Below are 19,880 nucleotides of genomic sequence, written 5' to 3'. Positions count from 1 at the left end.
ATAATTGACTCTGCCTGGTGCTCTGCTTCTGTCTTTTGCTATCTCTTTCTATCAAAACTCACAATTGGAATGTGCAACAATTCACCCACAGTGCAAAGAACTCAATCAGGGGCAAAGGCACCATAGCAAGACTGCCTCCACGCTGAAAATATGTTGCTGGGCTTGGCAGAAAGAGAGGAAGGTGGCGCAGAATCTGCCGATCGATTGGGATTCTCATTGTTCAGATGGGATATAAAGCTCTCTTTGTCTGCCCATGCTCTTCTGACCTTTATCGGGCCAGCTGAAGAAGGCAAACGTCGCCAGGCCGAGAGGGAAATGGAGTGTCTGTTTTGCACTTAACACACAGATTGCAGAGCTGGCATGGAGCAGTGGCCACAGACTGTCTGACGACCTGGGCGCTCTCCGCCCTGCCCGACCTTGGCACCGCTGCGCCAATGTGCCAATGAGGGCTCCATAAGACCCTGTCCTCGCCTAAAAAGAATAAAAAAACATACTCTCCCTGAGACAAGGCTGGAAAACAGAAACAGGCTTGAGACACAGAGTTCATTAACAGATAAACGACGGGAGGTAGAGAGGAAGGAGAGAGAGATGGGAATAAACGAGGATATGACGACGGACGGAAGATACGGGGAGAGGTTGGCAGTCGTCCATGAAAAAGACAGCTGGCAGCGACATCCTTCACAAACCTGGCGACGCAAGCGGCATGATGGAAGCAACCTCCAGAGACATGTAGAGAGGGAGAGAGGAGGCAAAAGAGGGGGGTCTGGAGGAAGGGGGAGGGTTGCGGCGGTAGATAACGTGGTTTTCGTCTCCAGATTCCCGTGCTAATTAACACAGTTCCACATACAAGGCCCCCTGCCTGCTTCGCAGCCTGGCCCTGGTCTTCAGTGCCGACACACAGGGGCAGAGAGCGAGCGGAAAATGAGTATATGCAAGTGTGCACGAGGAAGGGCCGGGGGAGTGTGAGAGATGAAAAAGGGATGAAAGGTGAGGCAAGGTTTGCTGGCCTTGTCTGAAGGTGAGTCGGCTCCCCCGCCAGCCAGCAGCCTGGTTTCTCTGGCGGAAAGAAAAGAAGGGAGGGAGGGCGAAGACGAATGAGTCGGAGCGCGGGGATGCTGATCAACAGCCGAGTCACTCACCGGCCATCTCACTCTTGTCGCTCACCTCATCCACAGGGAGCAGGTGAGAGAGAGCAGGAGAGACAGAGGGAGAAAAGTGAGGAGGCCAATGAGCCGGCACCGGTCCAGTCACAACACCACAGACACAAATCCTGGTTCTGTACCATTAGCTCCAGACTGTCATAAATCAGACAAAGCCAGCCAGTAGGACAGAGGGAGAAGGCCAAACAGAGAAGTCAAAAAGCCACAGACACACAGCACTGATCACACAGCAAGGGGGCAAATAGCAACCTTTGAACAGAGGAAGCATTTATAACACAAGACAGACTCCGCACACATAAAAGAAGAGCGGGATTGAGTAGGGATGAGTATTCAACCTCCATTCTTTTGAGCTCTGACCACAATGTGTCCATACGTTAGTCCTTACAGTTGGTCAGATGTTAAGTCTCCTTGTTTATTTATTCGGTAATCTAATATTTGTTTATGTTAACCAGGAAACCTTCATGCCTTTATTGGTTATTTGACGGCAGAAAGATGAAAATTAAGGCTAGTTTAGAGAGACGGGGAACAACATGCAACAACAGTCATATAGCGTAAACTTAAAGCAACTTAGGGGCTGCTTAGACAGTTGTTAAATGAAAAAAGGGTAAAAAAAAAAAAAAAAAGGTTTATTTTCAATAAGGTATGGTATCAGCACAGACACTCAAGTATCATATTAGTGAAGGTCCCAATAAATATACCACCTTTAGGAAGTGGTAAAAAACATTGAAGTGTTTCTAATTGTAGCCTAGAGTTGAGTTTTGTATCTCATAAAATCCTGCATTAACATCCACATGATCCAGATTGTCCTTGTGCTAGTAGACTAGATATTCAGTCAGTAGGATTTTGTCATTGTAAATTGTGATGCTCGATTGGAACATGTGGGTTAGCATTTCCATTTGGTAATGCCATTACTGGAGCAAAAGCCTCATTAGCATTACTGCATGTAATAACCTCGACAAGGGATTTCCTAACCCAGATTTCAACCACACCCAGCCCAGGCATGCTGCTTTGGCATGCGCCCTATTGGCAGATAAACAACACATCTGCCGCCCTGCTCAGAAAGTTGTGCATATATATTGTATGAACCACGGGAGAAAAGACAACTGTTTTTTGTATGAGTGTGTGTGTGTGTGTGAGTGAGAGAGAGAGAGAGAGTAATGTATAGCATAGTGTGTTCGATTCCATGTGTGTAGAGAGCGAGGCTCCAGATTGGCACATACTGGCTGCGGAGCAACTTCTGGTCTAGCAGCAAGCTCTGGCGAGCGCATGCCAATCCTGCCTCACACAGCGTTACGCCATGGGGGGCTGAACACTTCTACACTGTGATCCAATTAATTTCATCTCCGCACGCCACACATTTCGACATGCTAGGAGCGTAAGGAGAGGAAGAGGAGGTTTGAAGGGGGGTGGAGGTGAGCGGTGAGGCAAGTGGGAATAACCGAGAAAAGAGGAAGTGGAAGGATGGGGCTAGGGGTTGGGGAATCTTAGAATTTCCCCGTATCTTGGTTTTGAGTTTCTGCACAGGGGGAAGAAAATGCAATTACACGTGCCCTCTCAGCCTTTTCAGGCAAGTGTGGTGTGTAGAAGTGAAGGGGGTAGTGGTGGGGATTGTGCCCTGTGGCGGCCAGCACTCCCATACTCTATGCTAATAAATGCTTGTTCTGCATTCTAACAAGCGTTTGGTGGCAAGGCTCTGTGTGGGGAGCAGAGGAGGGTGAGTGCAGAACATCAGCATTGTAAAGAGGGGGGCGGTGGGTCTGTTGCCTCGTGTCTCTGGAGATAGGAGGAATAATGAAAAACTCTGCCGGGACTTCAAAGCAAACGGCTGGTCATTTCCTGTGGTGATGGCTGATATGGGCCTACATGTTCGGGCAACAAGCACGCAAACACTTAGTCACACATTCCTGCCAGCAATAACCCCGGCCGACGAACACCACTTCCTTTGATGGTATAGCTGAGCCAAGAAGAAGGAGGAACAAGTCTTTGGACGTGGAATAGATTTGAAAAGCCTTTGTGTGTTGCTGCCGGAACCATCTAAGTGCTTTAGCCATGGCTTCAGGGTTAACACTTAGGCAATGTGGGTGTACTGCCAGAAACCAGCTGGTGATTTTAACTATTTCTTCACACTTTAATTTTTATGGTCTTCAAATTGACACAACCAACACTTGATCCAAGACAACATACAACAATTTCTTGTCAAAGGGCAATCAGACATGTAAATACCTGCTTTTCTTGGCAGACATATTGGCATATTAGGGCGGGGGTAATTAATAACTTAATAACATTAATAATTAAGGTGTTCCAGTTCCAGTAACCTGGTTTTGTGCATGATGGCTCACTGGCATAGCTTGCTGGGTAACAGAGCAGAGCCATCACTGACTCCAGTTACATGAACAAGATATTCCTGTTTTTGCCCTTATTATGAAAAAAGAAATCCTACAAAGCTGTTAACATGACTAATAAAAATGAATATTTCACAAATATCCACACTTACATTCAGCCGTGCATACTCCAACTAACATGTTGTTTATCATGTCAAAATATGGAAAAGTGAACAAAGTAAAGTAACAAACAAGTTTATCTATTCTATTCCAACAGGCAAGAGGCTGTGTGTCACAAACTGGATTACAAACCCCAATCGAGATAAAGATTTTTAATGTACTCGATACATGTCAAAAACTGCTATTTTAAATGTGAATAATATCGGCATATCCAACATTTCTTAATCAGGAAAACGCTCACTTCAAAAAAGGCCAAATTCAGAATTTGCTGTCTACATGACCAAAGTCAAATTCCAAACTATGTCATAGTCATAATAAGGAAGGTGGAATATCAGTGTGCATGTAGATGTTGTCACTAATATTTTGGTTACAATGGTGCTTTTTTCTTCTAAGACCTGTCAAAACATCTATCATGAAAAAGGACCATTTGTTGAACCTCTTAAAAATATAGGCAAAGGTTTCCATTCAGGAAATTTCCTTTCCAGAAAATTATTTTTGAACTTTTTTGAACTTCTGATAATAACTTTTTCTCTGGCTTTAAACAATGTATTAGTCTGGTATCTATTCCTCTCTTGGATAACATCCTGAGTGTTTCCATGAAACATTACACAACAGTTGCTGGCAATGGCATGTCCAGTATTCTCTATATCAATTTCAAATTTTTAAATAAATAGCATGAATATAGCCTATTATTATTATTTCTGCACCATACATTCTCTAAGGTTAACTATCTTTCACTTTAGATGATTATCACAAGCAAATAAAAAATGCAAGAAAGAATTAGACAGTTCAAATGAGTCAAACTGTCTCAAAAATGCTCATGAGGATGTGTGTTTTACTCACATCAAGGTCAACACAACCCGCCATGTACAAGCATGTAGCAGCAGCACAATCAGACTGGTAATCTATGTGAGGGAGGAAGGGCCACACTAACATAAACAAGCCTGCAGTGGCCATTTCTGGCCGATCCTGTTCCTTATCATATCATCTGCTTCTGTTATGAAAGCCAGACTGCCCTGCAGGGTTTTTGTTATTGTACGCATGTGTGTGAGTATAAACCCAGAGGCACATTCACCTATGTTTCTTATGTGCAAGTAACCAAGAGCACGAATAAGACAGAGTGAACAAAAACACACATCTGGTTCCATTCAGGATGCCTGGAATTTTTTTGCCTGCTTGGTTCAGATTACTTCCCGAAGCTCCCATGCGGGCCGCGCAGGAGAGCAGATGAACTATGCCGCTCAACACAATGTCTCGCCTATTCAACACTAGAAGGGTGTAGGTTGTCAAGGAGTAGAGGTGAAGCTGAGTTTACAGGCAGGGTCCTGGGTGTAGACAGGCCTCAAGCTAGGTATGCTAATTTATTGCTTCTCAACCATTGCAGACCGCTTACAGTATGTGGAGTGGGTCCTAAGGGAAGGGCACGTTAAAGGTTCTGCCAGACTGAACAGCACCTTCATATGATTCTAACCCCTTCCACTGATATCCACGGGGAAAATCCAGAGCAATAGAGGGCCAGCTCTGTAGAGATTCAGACCAGAGAGACGGAGATGCCAGGTCAGGAGACTAAGAACCTTGTGAGCATTGGTTAAAGCTGTGCTGCAGTATAAGCAAGCTGAAAAGACTGAGAGGCGAGCTGGAGAATAGATATATTTTCCTTTGTTTTCAGTCAGAAATCCAACTAAAGTAAACCATGTTTATTGTTGTTTTGCTGCAAGAGACCCTATGCGCAGCAATAAAGAACAAGATTATTTCTGTTCCAAAATGAAACATCTATACACCTTGGGATCAGCTCGCTCTGCACAACAATCTCACAATAATTCCTGAACGTCACCTTTGCTTTACATTTTGCCCTCCTTCCAATTCCCCCACCCAATTCTCTTATCTTCCAAGTTTGACTGAGTGATGTCTTCAGCCAAAATCACCTCGTCTACTCCAGTTCCCCAGGAGATGGAGTGCCAGTGATGTAGACGATTCAATCAGCGAGAAGTGAAAGAGCAGATCACAGACAATACGCCGCGGCCCCATTACCCCCAGTCCTCGGTTACTGCTAGCGACGCTTAGCTCGGGCCCCCACCTAATGGGCCATAATATCATTTTACGCCATGTTCCAGCTCTTTATACTAGCTCTAAACATAACTCTGTCGCCAAGGCACAATAAAAACAGATATATTTCTTTATTACTCCTCACAAAGCATATCACCAGATCTGAGCACCCCAACAAAGGGAACTAATATCTACAGGAACCTGCTCTTTCATTGGCTCATTTAGGGCACACGCACAATTGTTATTACATTGAGCGGCACTCTCCCTACCTCACCTCCCCACACCGTTCACTCAGAGTGTAATGGATGTTTTATTATAATCAAATGAATACAATGTCTTCACCATAAATAACCTACTGAAAGAGCCATTTTCTCAGCCTTGCAATATGTTTAAATGTCCATCACGCCTCACGCAACGAGGTGCCACATGTTTAATTCAAAGCAGATGCAATTTGCGTTTTGTGTGCTACTGTATGGGTGAAAACAAGCAACTCGTCTACCCTTTACTCAACCCTCACGTCCCAGAGCTGCTCCCTTCCACTCACCCAATAATCACGCTCCACACTTTCTTGCATAAAGTCATGCGAGGCGCCGGCAGGTTCATTACTCTGCATGATAGCAGGAGGGGAAGTGTCACCTGGTGCTCTGCTTTTGAGGCAATTCACTTTCTTCATCTCACGGGGCAAACGCTGTGCTTGTAAGTCTTGAGCCAGATGAGCAGAATTTCACTTCGGCAAGGGGCAAGTTATTATCCACAACTAGGAATCATCCCCTACACGGCATACGGTGCCATTGTCCTCTATACCCTATATATCATCAGGTCTGACCATCCCATTTACACTTTGGGGATCTGACAAGAGATGAGCGAACACTCGGGCAAAAACATGTGTGCCTGTGCGAGTGCGTGTGGCAAGACGGAGCAGGAGGGGAGTTGGGGAATCCAATCTCTCACACAGAGGAGCAGAGACAGGCGGGCAGATATGCTCCAGGCCCAGAATAACCCAGGCGGTATCCATGAATGAAATGACAGGATTACAGGGGTATTAGAAAACCTGCTGAGATGGTTGATAATGCTGTTTATGGTTGGGCGTCACACCGCTTGCAGGGAAAAAGTCTAACTGTTTGACTAATGAAAAATATGGACAAGCTCTTCACACAGTCACCAAGCAGAAAATTCAGGGCCAGGGGGTCTGCCTCTCTGTTTACAGTAATGGTTTGGTGTTAGCTACTTGACGGACATAAATACAAATACTTAGCGATTTATGTCAGCTGCATTATTGTGGATGGATCTCTCAAAAATGGGGACAGTAAACATAAGCCCCCCTATCCTGGTTAAGAATGGGATTATTGTTGTGTCAACAACCACCCCTAGATAATAGTAATTACTGCCCTTGCTGCAACGCCATCAGACTGCAACTTTGCTTGCTGACAGCTTGGTCCTAATTACCAAGAACCACCAATTACTGGCTCCATTTCATTATTTATATTGCTGAGCACACCCAAATAAAAGAGACTTCAGTGACTCTGAGCAGTCACATCTCTGGCAGCTGCAGAGAAGCATCCGGAGGACCTGCTGAATCATTGTCTCCTCGTTTTTTCCTGACAATATAATAGTCAGCATGCAAACACAACATTGTTAGTGCAAGGAAAACTGGGTAAAAATAGGAAGCCAATAGGAGGCTGCCTTTACTTCCCTTTTGCCAGCCACAGGAAGTAATTTAGCAGCAAAGGAAGTGCATTATCATCTATTTTTTTTCACTTGCTCCTGCTCGTTTATCTGCCAACAGGGCTGCAGAATCGATTTGAAAAACATCAGCCCTGGAGCCTTTAACTACTAAAACAGTTTGCATGTTGTATCTACATTCATATTTCATTCATTCCTCTGTGAGATTCATGTTAGGAATAATTGACACGTATGCCTCCATATAAAAGATGCTTCCAAAATAGAATTAAAAACACAATTCTTTATCTGGTGAGTGTATTCAACCATCAACACACACACACACACACACACACACACACACACACACACACACACAGACTTTCGCAGATGTTTCCCATCACCCTCTGCTGCCAAGCATCATCCAGTGATGGCTGAGAGAAGGGGAGAGGGGGAGAGGGGGCTCAGGCGGGGGTGTGAAATTCTGCTAGCCCTGCTTCAGTGAATTCTGCAGGAACTTGGCAGATCATTGTGGAGATTTGTATGTCTGTGGATTTGATATGAAACTGTTTGAGAGGCTCGTCTGGAGTCTGTCTCTCAACGCACCTCCCCTTAAAGTGGGCCTGGCTGTTAAGCTTATGTTCCCGTAAAGCCCGACGACCACATTTCTCAGCCCCCCCCCAAGGGTGCAGATGGGCGATTAACTTGGCAGACAGGTCTTATACCATCATTTAAAAGATAACCATTACAACACTTGGTTGCTTAAAAAAAAGTATGCCTCTGAGTAAAGAAAAGCCCATAATCCTAAAATAGGGGAACCACACAAAAAGCACCTGCATCGTCTATACACATTTCTGCAATCATACACCTTGTTGATTAACAAAAGACTCTTTCTCTATTGGTAATTCAGAGTAAATTCAATGACTCTGCTCAAACAGCAGCTCATGCTCAGCAAGCTGCAAAGCATGTAAAGCTATCACGTTCCAAAAGGACAAGCAGTCTCAAAAAAACGATTAAGTATGTACAAAAGGAATCTACCGTAGCGATCCAAAGCGCTTAGCATTTAGATGACAGTTGCGCAGGGAAGGCTTTGTTTGCAGGGGCTGGAGTGGAGCGGTATATGTGGCCCGGAGGCCGGATCTGTTCCAACTGTGCCCTGGCAAGAAAATGTTCGGCCCAGTCAGCCTCGACAGCTTGGATATTCACAGGGGGCGATGGAAAACTGGAGGGCTGCAGTACCATGTTGGAGTTGGGGGAGCTCGGGGGAGGAAGGGGTGATGAGTCAGGAACAAGGTGTTTCATATTATTTTGGTACCGCAAGGACGTGGCATTTGCCATGTTCGATGAGCACAAACCAAACATGGGGCGGCAATGAGGGCCTTGTTTCTGTGTTGGCCTGCGGTAATTTAAGTTTATCATCTGGCAGGTGTGTCTGGAGGGGGCGAGCGGCATTTTTAACTGCCTTTACACATTCTGAAGGTGTTAGTTTTAATGCCGGCACAGCAAAACCTTGCTTTGGTGATGATGAATTTTTAAAATCTGGGATTGAATTATGCATCTATCACCGCAGAGAAAACTACACTCATGAGAAAAATAACAAACCCAGCATGAGCATGAGGTTTTTTTAACATGTGCATTTTCTCCTGCAATGACCTTATCATAGTTATGAGCTTTAGATTACATGACACATTGACAGTTTCAGAGTTTCCATTGATCACAGATGTTAGGATCTGCTCTTTGATTTAGTATGAAAAATGAATTATTCACTCTCATATCTGGGGAGTCATAGTTAAATTCTGGCTAATTTTAAATATAATATAAGAGGCTTTTGATGTTGAACCTTTTTCTCCTCATTAGATTAACCTGACTCAACTTTTAAAAGTGCCACAGTGAGGGTGTCCCCATCAGTAATATTCTAAACAAATGAGCCTTTTCAAAAACAATATTTTGTCTGGGCTTAATCTTTGAAAAATGATGTGTCAAAGGTATCGCTATCCATTAACTGGTTTTGTTTACCTCTTTTCACAATATGCTTCAAAGAAACATGTTTAAAAAGGTAAACTAAACAAGTCTGTGGAGCGCAAATTTGTATAGGTGACTGCATTGATTAACGTTCAAAGTATGGAAAGTAACGCACCAGATAAAAAGGTCAGTGTCGTGCAAAAAAAGCTGTAAAATATGACAACAAAAACAAGAGATTTGTTTGCTCTTGTGCATCCAAATTCATTCATCCCCAAGTACCTTCCTGCTCCGGGGTTGTGCCAAGGCAAAGCCTCAAGGGAGAAATGATTGACACCTCCTAATCCTCGTGGATACCAAAAAGCATGTCATTACCATGACATTTACACCATCTTCTGGGAGGTGGGATGAAGCGTGGGAACAACAAACGGATAAAAACAGTCAGGAAAACTCTAAAAATAAGACGTGTGAATTTTTAATGTGCTGTGTTTTGGGTCACAAGTGTAGCTTAAGTACTTTGAGAAAAGAAAGCATCTCCCCACCCAGCTTCTATTAATTTAGCACAGCTAGAACAACCACCTGGGGAAGCCTCCATTTCAAATGAGCTATATTTTGTATATCTTTAACACCAGCGGGCAGGCTGGCAGGCATGTAGCACTGGAGGAAATATGATGGAAAGTGGAACACAAGAGTTATGACCTAAGCAAGCGGCTGATTATGGAGAAGATGAGTGAGAAAAGGAGTTGTCTGTCATGCTAAGCCCTTTACAGATGGATGAGTGTGGCACACTAAGAAACCAGCAAGTCCGGAGGCTCTGCGGGTGCTTTGGGTTTTAAAGGACACCACAGAAACAGTTTCGGAGGAAGTGGGTGAACCTAAATAAAGTAAATTTCGTGCAGTTACACATTCCCTACTAGGGAAGTCAACAATCAACTGTTAATCAATTAACTACAGAGAATACTTTTGACCAGTTATGCATGTGGGTCTATAGGTTAATTTTTCAACTCTTCTGTTTAATGCACTGTGCACCACCTGGATCTGCTGGAAGCAGCCATTGAGGTTCTACATTTGTTAATCTGTGACGTCATTAAAATGTAGCCTATGAGCTGAGCAGGAACGTGCAGGAGGGACCAGTGGGAGAAACACTACTGCACATATTCAGAGGGCTGCATACCACGGAAGTAAACATGGGAGTTAAAAACGTTTTGCCACATGCACCTGGAAATAAACTTCACTGGAATGAAAAGGCATCATCTTGACATCTGGTATCTAGTTATTACTTATTCCATGGGATTTTTTCTTTTGATTTTGGATTATTGCAGAAAATAAGCTGTGTGGCAAACACACATTTATTATACTTACACATTTTGTCCAGCATGATAGTCCTCACAAATGAACACCACTTATGATTTTAGAAGCGTAAATGCAATCAGGAGGAAATAAATGCTAATGTTAGGCTATAGATGAATTACACCACAATCGCATGACTTAACATCCCTAGCACAACGAGGCTGTGAAGCCATGTTTGGCTTGATGACTTTCTGTATTCTCATTTAGTCTCATGTTATCAACCGCTACAACATTCACAAGTGGGATATAACTGACATATTTTATGTCATAGAACAAAACCTGGAAGTCTCTTTAGCTTATTTTGACCACAGACCTAATTTCAGGCATCTAACCAAAGACTTTAAGAAGAGGGAACTGGGGGTGCTAAAATGTTAACTCATTTCTGGGTTTTCGAACTCATTCCCGGGGCACTCTTTTGAAAGCAAAATGAATTGACATCCCTACTCCTCACCTTTAAATTGATCTCATCGACAGAGTGAATCATGGTGAAACATAGTCGGTTTTCCCCTCTTGAGTCAAGTATGAACAGAACAAGCTATTACAGCTGTCTGTATAAAACTATTATAGCAGCAGTTAATTGCAGGGGATCTTCATTTAATGAGCATCAGAGCAAATTTAATTACTTGCAGCCCTTGATAAACAAGTATAGAAACCTAATGGTGTGCAAATAAAAGTTTTGACAGAATATAACTTATCCTAACTAGTTGGCCAAGACTTGACTTATAATTGGACCATTGTTTCCTGACACACAAACACACAGTGTTGACCATTTACTAGCCAGCAATGTTACACTTCTATGAGCACAATAACAAAAGTGTTTTCACTGGTGGCACTTGGGGGTTGACCCTTGTATCCCCCCAGGTGAGACGGTCAGCTATCTGCTGGGTAGCAAAGTTATTGCCTCACCCCCTTCCCTGTGCTCTGTGCACCCTATCTGCTCGGCCCTCTCCCCAGAGCTCACTATCGCCCTGCTACCTCTACTCTTGCACTGACAGCCAAACAATGGGAGCCAGGACTGCCTTAACGAGTAGAAAGTGGAGGCTCAACTAATTAGAGGCCCCCCCACCCCTCCTACGCCATCGCCTGCAACCTCTCCTGTTAACTCAGAACAGTGTGATACAGCTTGGCCAAGGCTGGGACTGTTGGGCCCATCGTGAGAGAAATCGGGGCTGGAAGTTGCTTTTTTTTTTTGGGCTGCTGGCCAATGGGGGACCGTAGTAATTGCCCGAATCCCACTGTGGCAAGTGAGGAGAAAGAGTGCGAGGGTGGTACAAGCCAAGGAAAGTGAGAAAATGCTGGGACCAAGTGTAGGAATGAAAGTCTAGCACTAAAAAAAAAAAAAAAGAAAAATACAGATCTGCAAAGAGGAGACAGAAAGAAGCTTTGAAAAATGAGGCACAAGAGATAATGTTTATAAGAAGAAACATGGGATGACACGCGGGACAAGCGATTCCTAAAAAAAGTAAGAGCCTGAGGACTCTTTGTTGCGTGAAAATAATACAAGGAGAAAGAAAAGTGGACAAAGTATTGGGAGTGTAAGTGAAAATAGAATGACCTCGGGTGCTACTCACTAGGGAGAGGCAGACAGGGGTGCAGCGAGCGTCTTGGCTGTTGGAGTGGAACAGAGCAGGGTGCAGCGGCGGCTGCACAGTGGGCCCTCACTGGACACTTCAATCACAGGCAGCCAGAGCCCCGGGCAAACTTGGCCAATTAGCCGCACACTGCTGCTGACCCCCAGCTTCATTAAGGGCCCGGGCTCTGGATAAGGGGAGAGAGGAGAGGGGGAGGAGAGGATTAGGGAGAGAGAAAGAGAGAGAGAGAGAGAGAGAGGGAGTCAGCACTGGCCAGGTTTCAAAAGACACACACATGCATTTGCACAGACACATGTGCTTGAGATGAAGCTCAAGGTTAAAGATAAATACAATCAACTGTGGGAGCACCCGATGCCACACATGCACACACTTGCCGTATTACACTCCCGCCTCCCTGTGGGTTTACACCCAGCAGCAAAGGTGGCGGTGAGGGGGTGAGAGCCATAAAGGCCAGAGGGCGCAGCTCTCCCCTCTCTCCCACACCGCTGCGCTGACAGCAACAGGTGTGGTGGCCAGCAGACATGCAATTACCAGGCTGAGAATCTGCTCTTTGTGACAGAGACAACGGTGGATCAGAGAGAAGATCAGAGCTAGAGGGAGAGAGGAGAGGAGCGAAGTGGGAGGAGAGGCGAGAGACGAGGAGGAAGAGAGGAAGATACAGACTACTGAAAGTCCCTGGAGGGGAGACAGAGCGAGAGAGAGAGAGAGAGGGAGTGAAATTTCCAGTCCGCTCTTTTCATCGCAAATCCCTCGCCGGCAGAGTGAAAAAAAAACAGATCAAAAACCAACACATACAGTAGCAATGACACACCTGTTGTTCTGCAGTAGAAATACAGATTTACACGCTTTGGTGGTGTGAAGAGACCTCACATACATGTGTGCACAACAATGAGACAAAGGAGAGAGTAAACTGACAGCATCCTATTTCTATTCAGATTGGGTGGGGCTGTTAGGGTGCTTTGGGACAGGTTGCGCTCAATGAGCCCTGACAGAAAGACTGTTTGGTGTATGCGCGTGTTTGTCTGCATTGCAAGTGTGTATATCCACATGGGACCTCCGCTTGCATCAGCCTTGTGATGGACGGTGCTCCAGGGTGGGGGTAGCAGCAGTAGCAGCAGCAGCTTCGTACTCTCCCTCTCCGATTACGGGGCTTCGATCAGGCTAAAGTAATGTTTGTGCGCCGTGCCACCAGTGTAGCAATAAGTGCTGTCAGAAACCTTGCATGCTTGGGTGGAGAGGAGATACTGGCCCTTTCTTTAAAACAAGCCAAGGATAAAAGATCAATGATCCAATCCAGGGCCATGAATTGGAGGGAAAAGTTCACAAACATAGTGAGAGATTATGAGAGGGAGATATATGTGTGGATGAGGGGGGAACGGAGAGCGAGGGGGCATCTAGCTCATCTGTGTGCTAGTGGCTTATTGATCGGTGGAGACACACAGCTCCCAGCCATTCATCACAGGCCACTCAGGCCCTTAGATAACTCCTATGATAGTGCCCTGCTACTGAGCAGCTGCAACTGGCCAGATCCATTATCCTTCAAAGTAAGCCCCCTAGCCTGGGAACAGGCATGGTGGAGCTGCTGGGTGACAGCTTGGAAGGAGGGCTGGAATGGAAATGGAAAAGACCAAGCCTGTGGTTACGAGCCTGAGGCTGAGGATAGTGTACACAAAGGCAGGAGTCGGGGTTGAAGGGGCAGGGTTTTTATGAAAAATGGTGCTCTGACAGCCAGAACAGAGATGAGAAACTGTCTGTATGCACCAGTTGGAGGGGAAAAAATGTGACGGCACTATTGTTTCCATTTCTCGGCCAAACCGTATTAGCAAAGCTGTTTTATAGCAGATAGCACCACAAACCATCCGAGCGACAGGCAGCTCGGAAAACTGCTGAGTGGCTCTATATGTGTGTGTGTGGAGGGAGAATTCCCAGATTGGGCAGGTGGGGATCAGCCATAATGAGCCATGCAGGGAGAGAAGAGAAAGAGGAGGGTCAGAGTGAGGGCAAAAAAAGAAGGGAGGAGGCCAAAGAGCGAGGGAAAAAGACAGAGTGAGAGTGATGGAGACGGGCTCAGAGCCAGAGACGTGGCCCCAAAAGAGCAATTACAGGAGCTCCAGAGAAGGTGTGGGCCCAGCCCCCAGGCATAGTTTCACACAGCACAAAGCCCTGCCAGACATGTGGTCCCAAGCTTACACATGCAGACATCGTGATCTAACAACAACCTCTGATGAGAAAAAGACAGAAATGGACAAAACAGGGGGAAGTTGGTTGAAAGTCAAAGAAGCTTGAGGTGGGAGTGTTTTTTAAAACCGGGGTCATCTCAACCCAAAACATCCCCACGCTTTACTTTCCTACATGTTTTCAAAGCAACATTCTGTTCTGGTTGAAACCTGTTCCCTTAACAGCATGGCCCGAAACAAAAGCGGGAACTCCGGGGCTGAGGTCAGTGTGAGCAAAACTTTGAAGTCGATTGTCCTCCATGCGGTGAGGGGCTAAACAACACTGAAAAGTCTGGACAACCTCGCACCATGGTGCCTGTCACGAATACGAGTCCGAAATGGTTTCTGAAGGCAACCGTTTCTGCCCCCCCCCCAACACCCACCACCACCACCACTTAAAGGAGAACGACAGGCTGGGGAGAAGCAAGAACGATAGGAGAAAAAGAAAGAGAGAGATGTGCAAACAGATAAGGAGGAGGGGAAATTAAATTAAGAGAAAAGTTCTCGCGCACCGGTATGCACCATTGATTTCCTATTCTCTTGGAAACATTTAATGAGCTTAAATAGGAGCCTCGTTTGACACTGCCACAGTGACTCGGAGGAGCCTCCCAGTGAGAGGAAATCGTTCAGCGGCTGTGACGGCTACCAGAGGGGGGTGGAAGATGGAAAGGAGGTGGAGGAGGAGGGGGGGGGGTGAAGGTTTTAGTGCCAAAGCAAGAGACGTGTGCAAGACAGATGTTGGATTATGCTCGGGAAATGGTCCATGGGTAGCATTACTTGCCTAGTTCTCAATGAGGAGGGGAAAAAAGAGTGAAGGATGAAGGAGATTACTGGAGGAGAGGCAGACAGAGGAGGAGGCTAAAGGTGGTATACACTCAACCAGGCTGTCTAGTCGTGTAGGTGCCTACCACTCACAACAGGCACTCATTATAACCCAACAATGTCCAAACTGACTGACAGCTACTGCTCCACTGCCGCGTTTCACCTCATTACTTCTTCGATGACCTCCCTATGAGGCATTCAACAGATGCCTATTGCTGGGCGGCCATCTTGTTTTTCTGCCCTCCCTTCGCTCTCCTTTCTCCCTCTGTCGGCAGGAAAACTATTGTCACTTCAGAGAGCTAAGTCCTAAGGCGCTTTGCTGCTCCCTGCCACTGATGAGGGCCCACTGGGAACCATCGGCAGCTGCTTTATGAAGCCGTCTGACAGAGTGAATGGACTCAGCGTCCTGCCACCTTTTGCAGGCAATCATGATAATAAGTGTGGAGTGGGGCATGGCTGTACACTGGCACCGCAGGGGGGCCTCCCCTCTCCTACTCCTGGGTGCAGTGCAGTTTGTGTGTGTGTGTGTGTGTGTGTGTGTGTGTGGCTACGTGCATATGTGAGTGTTTTTAGGGCTGGAAAATAAACAGGTTTCATTTCATTTACTGAATTTTTTTTTAACAATTCTCTCAATCCAAACTAATTAGACTGTGAATTGCTACAAGAGAGAGCTTCAGAGTCACAGTCCAGAGTCACACTGTAAATAATCAGGACAAGCATATTAGGAGTAAAAGAAACATAAACTGCTATATTAAGAAATATGAGCCACTTTCACACATGCACTGCAAAGTTGAAATTATATAGCCATTACCCGGAGAAGCTGTATCTGAGAACGCAAATGTCCTTATCAGTTGAATTAGACATTAAACAAACTTTATCCTGCAAGCTCCCTAGTACAAAGTCCGTGTAATATCTTACTGAACCCATGTGTGAATAAAGCAGGTCATTGTCCAGAGAACTGACAGCAAGCTAGGAGGCGTGTTGATGACGTTTCAATCATGCAGCTTGCACAAAAACATTACAAAAGAAAAATCTGAGGGTAAAGAAGAGGAGTCATTTACGCAAAGTCAGCAAAGACAATGACGAACTGGAGAGACGACAAGTTTCGGGGACTTCAGCCAATAAAGGCAGACACCAAAATGGTCACAAAAATTTAAGGAACGACAAGAGATACTTTTGTTTACGGCCACATTACAAACCAGCTACAAGACCACAGTGTAATCTGCAACATGTCCTGCCTCCTGCACGCTCTGCTCAGGCACCACCCCATGCCTAAACTAAACCGAGTATTGCTGACATTTCTAACGGACAATTTGTGCAAAACTGTCAGAAAAAAGACATCCCAGGGTGCTGTTTACATGAAGACGACGATGAAAATATCAAACAAGAGAGATTTGTGAACGCTCGATAAGGGCCAATGCCAAATTCATCAGACAAATTTAAGAAACTGCAAGACATATGATTGTTCATGACCAAATTACTTAGCATCTTTGTGACAACAATGTAATCCACATCATGTCCTGCCTCCTACATGCTCTAGCCAGGAGCTCCCCTTGCCTAAACCAAACAGGGTATTTCCCATAGGTGAGAATGGATTTAACAAACTTCGAAACCTAAATCTATGCCATGGTAATAGATGTCAAAATCAGTATTCGAAAGCTGCATTTTTTTATTTGTTTTTTTACCAGTAAACTGGTGGAAGAAATTAAAAGGAGTTGGCCAGTGCTGGACACATGAGAGGCCATTGTTCTCAGTGTAGTCACTAACCCCTGCTTCAAGAAATTAAATTGGTTTTTCAATGAGAAAAAGGAACAGGTAAGATAGATTGCTGATGGTTATCAATTTGGCAACTGCAGTAAAGCACTCGCTTTGCATCTAGTGATACAGCCTGACACATAGAGTTGTTATTAACTTACAAAAACAATGCATGCAATAGTCCACTTTCCACCTTCTTTGCCACCTCTCCATCACTCTCTGTCTCACACACACCCTCAGCAGCGTTAAGTACCAAAAAGGGATCAGGTTCAGTGGGTTGATTAGCATATAGAAATATGATTGTTTCTACGTGTCGTGTCAGTTTGATGCTTCAAATATCCGCAGGTATCTACCACTGAAGCTTCAAAGCCTCCAAAAATACTATTCAGGACAACCCGATTGTGTGCTCCATATGTGCCAGAAAAACTTCAAACAATATAGGGACCTGATTTGTCGAACATTGTCCAGAGTTCATATGAGAAAACTGCTATAGTTATATATATTATTCTCTTTATGTGAAACATCAGTTACCATGGCTTGTTTGTAACAGGCTGAAGTTGTACTTTGTTAATTTACATTGTCCCTATCAAATAAACTACATACATAAATATTACCTATCGGGTAAATTTTTCATTTTATAGATCAGTGTCCAAATACAGACAATAAAAATTGTTAGGCAAGTCATTTAATTACATTTATTTAAGTACATTATTGATATATTTCATGACAGAATATTTGCAGCTTGAAAAAAAATTTGATTAATTTTGCATTTTTTTTTAAATAGTGAAACTGAAGATGTTCTTCTGCTCTTTGGGCACTTGCAAAGTGTATTTGTCAACACTGCTGAAGCATTAAACTGATTATTCAATAAATTATTTGTTGCAGCCCAAATATAGACTTTAGGGGATAATGTGGCACCACAGTTAAGGGTTGCATGGACGCAATGTCTGCATAAATGCAAAAGAGATTCACTATGCTTATTTAGAATGACTGTAAATTGATGTACTACTGCTGGGTACAAAGCACACTCTTAAACATGATACCCAGCTCTTAATGACTCTGAGTGCAGACTGGTTAATATGCATGTAAACATGCTAATACATATGAGCATGTGTAATTGCTGCTGCTAAGTGGTTAAGCATAAATATTTCAGGTTCCTGTGTGCTTTTAACTCAGTCAGACATGTTTTCTGGTTTACAGCAGCTTTGAAATTCCACCAGTGTCTGTTTTTTATATTAGCAGGTCAGAAAGGAGTTCCTCAGTTCCTGACCCCAGTTTTTTTCCCCAGCTTTGGCTCATCTGCAGGGAGAGCGGCTGGCTGGCTTGCACCACCTCTTGAGTATCTATCCAGACAGATGCATAGTAAGCAGAGCTGTAGTGGGTGTTTGGCACAACTGGCAGGCAGTGCTGAGGCCATGTTTCGCTGGGCTTTCGTGTGTGACTTGCAGCAAAAAACTTGTGCTGAAGGAGTTTTTTAATATGAAAATTAATCTTGGGGCTGAAACAATCATGTGATGCTCTGGGTGATTAATTGCAGTGAAAGAAAAACAGACCACACCAGAGTGCCCTTTTTCCTTCTGTAGAGCAGCACACGCACACGCACACACACACACACACACACACACACACACAAACACACAGGCTTGCACTCATACACTAACACACCAAGTATAGGAACTGGAAGTGACTAACATAAGGACGACAACTTGAGGAAAGCGTACTAGTGGAATGCCCTTCACTGCTTCACTCCGGTATCTAGCTGTCATTTCCACCATTTTCGCTCAACACTGAGAAACAATTTTTCACGGAGAACTGTTGTTGCTCTCCGAAGGAATCCATAGGCCATCATCTACACGACACTATGGACTGTCCTCTGAATCATTTACGCTGGCCTATATATAGCCTGTGGAGAAAAGGTCATTATTGAAACAGAAAGCTATATTTCATAATTGCACTACCACGCTTCTATCCCCTCAGTGAAATTGGCTCTCCAGAATATATTCTCTCTCACTCTACTCCATCTCTCTTTATCTGCCTCTCTTGTCTGTTAGAGAGGGCGATTTTGACAGGCTGACTGTCTCTCCTGATGCAATAACCACCCTCCATTTGTATCCGAGGAGGGTGCATTAACTAGACAGCGTAATCAGCCCGCACAGGAAAGGCAGCAAGCCGCCTCGCAAACCGGCTGCTTTTTACCACACTTTGCTATAACAGCACGCCATTAGGCCACAATTAGCACAGCTGGGAAAAATAGCCTCGCAAAGACCTTTAGCCAGCGGAGCGGATGCAAGAAAACAATGCAACTTTTGCCAAAGTCCGATGTTGTGCTTAACACTCAGGAGAGTTATCTTATTTGATCACATTTGATGGTGAAGGCATTTTAAAGTAAAAGATAACAAAAAAACCTCAGTGCCATGGGACAACCTGATACCATTGACATGTTACGGTGGAAGATTCTCGAGTAACGGAAAAAGGCTTATCGCCAGACACTTCAGACAGAGCATAATTCATCTAAAAAGGCAGCCAGGAAAATGAAAAAAAAAAAACATCCACTGCCTTATCATAAGTGTATGCACTTTCAAAAACAGGGAGGCGAGTTTTATTGAAGTACCCCTGTGGTGAAGGTGCACTTCAGGTGAATGTGTTCATCCAGCGGAGGATGCAGCCTGCAAAAGCTAAGTTCAGCACGCACGAAAACACCTTGCTTCCCTCGGGGCTTTGGAACAATAAAGAGAAATGCATGTCCCCGTGGTCATTTGTGGCATGCTGGCAGCGGGCAGACACAGATAAGAGTTTGGATTGGTGGAGGCTGACACGCTG

At 44.7% G+C, this 19,880-nt stretch overlaps 1 protein-coding gene across 2 annotated transcripts in view; it reads right to left on the bottom strand.

Annotated features, from left to right (window-relative positions):
• Window positions 1-19,880, bottom strand: part of plxnb2b (plexin b2b) — a 153,161-nt gene that overhangs the window by 110,586 nt on the left and 22,695 nt on the right. The window contains exon 2 of one of the 2 annotated variants that reach the window (XM_042496046.2): window positions 12,247-12,433. The exons of the other annotated variant lie outside the window; for it this stretch is intronic. The gene's annotated coding sequence lies outside the window, so the exon portion shown is untranslated. The remainder of the gene's footprint in view (window positions 1-12,246; window positions 12,434-19,880) is intronic. 2 annotated transcript variants of the gene reach the window in all.

Source organism: Plectropomus leopardus, chromosome 7 (genome assembly GCF_026936395.1).
Source record: "Plectropomus leopardus strain MGB_pleo_1.0 chromosome 7, ASM2693639v1, whole genome shotgun sequence".
Classification (NCBI taxonomy): Eukaryota; Metazoa; Chordata; class Actinopteri; order Perciformes; family Serranidae; genus Plectropomus; species Plectropomus leopardus.
The sequence above is the reverse complement of the archived record's forward strand: the minus strand, read 5'-3'. Positions and strand labels throughout refer to the sequence as shown.